This window comes from Triticum dicoccoides, chromosome 6B, assembly GCF_002162155.2.
Source record: "Triticum dicoccoides isolate Atlit2015 ecotype Zavitan chromosome 6B, WEW_v2.0, whole genome shotgun sequence".
NCBI classification, from domain to species: domain Eukaryota; kingdom Viridiplantae; phylum Streptophyta; class Magnoliopsida; order Poales; family Poaceae; genus Triticum; species Triticum dicoccoides.
Genome location: NC_041391.1, coordinates 52,349,303 through 52,350,812, shown reverse-complemented (window position 1 = coordinate 52,350,812; position 1,510 = coordinate 52,349,303).

Sequence of the window (1,510 nt, the reverse complement as noted above, 5' to 3'; positions counted from 1 at the left end):
CAGCAAGTCTCTTTACTCGTTCTGTAACACATCATCTTATAACTAACTCATTAGTTACAATGCTTGCAAGGCTTAGGTGATGAGTATTACCGAGAGGGCCCAGAGATACCTCTCCGACAATCGGAGTGACAAAACCTAATCTCGAATTATGCCAACCCAACATGTACCTTCGGAAACACCTGTAGAGCACCTTTATAATCACTCAGTTATGTTGTGACGTTTGGTAGCACACAAAGTGTTCTTCTGGTAAACGGGAGTTGCACAATATCATAGTTGCAGGAACTTTGTATAAGTCATGAAGAAAGCAATAGCAACATACTAAACGATCAAGTGCTAAGCTAACGGAATGGGTCATGTCAATCACATCATTCTTCTAATGATGTGATCCCACTAATCAAATGACAACACATGTCTATGGTTAGGAAACATAACCATCTTTGATTAATGAGCTAGTCAAGTAGAGGCATACTAGTGACTATATGTTTGTCTATGTATTCACACATGTATCATGTTTCCGGTTAATACAATTCTAGCATGAATAATAAACATTTATCATGATATGAGGAAATAAATAATAACTTTATTATTGCCTCTAGGGCATATTTCCTTCTGTATCGGCGCGGGCGGTGGACAACCAAAGAGAAGGAACATCACAGGATCATAGCTCCAGTGAGATCCCTGAAAAACCTGCCAGGTATTGGAGAACCTGCCCTCCAATGCAACCATGTAGCGACGGACGTGCTCGTCCTCCTCGCTGACACGGTGACGAACCACCTCCGCGGGGTCCTCAAGCCTCCGCACCATCACTGGCCCATGCGACCGCCACCAAACAAGGTTCGGGTCAACGACGGGCTGGCTCCTCAGCAAGCTGCCCCCCCCCCCGGAAGGTAGCACCTCCGAGTACCAGCCCGGTGGAGCCCAGTCTCGGACATGGCCCCTCTGATCAAGCAGGCCTCCTCCAACGAGTCGACGACGAGGATGCGGGATAGGCATCATCGACGTCAATGCGGGAATAATTGCTTTAACTAAAAAAATAAATTAGTTCTATTAATTTTCTTACTAAAAAGACTAGTTCTATTAATTTTCTTACTATATATAAAAATAAACTAGTACTTACTAAAAATAAACTAGTTCAACTAGTTCTATTAATTTTCTTACTAATTCTATTGAACACTTACTAAAAAACAGTAAACAAACTATATTAATTTTTTCTCTAAACTAAACACTCATGCCCTAAATTAACATCTACTTAGTAAAATAACCTAATTAACATCTACTTAGTTACCTAACCAACTCCCTAACTAAAAAAATCTAATTAACAGTACCACTGCTGCCCTAACCTAATTAACATCTACTTAGTTAACCAAATTAGGTAACCAAACACCTAAAAACATCTAATTAACCTAGTTAGTAAACCAAATTAACCTAGCTAGTTCACTTAGTTAACCTAATGAACTAAATTCACCTAAGTTAATTAACCTAAAGTGAGGAGGAGTACCTCTTGGTGGAG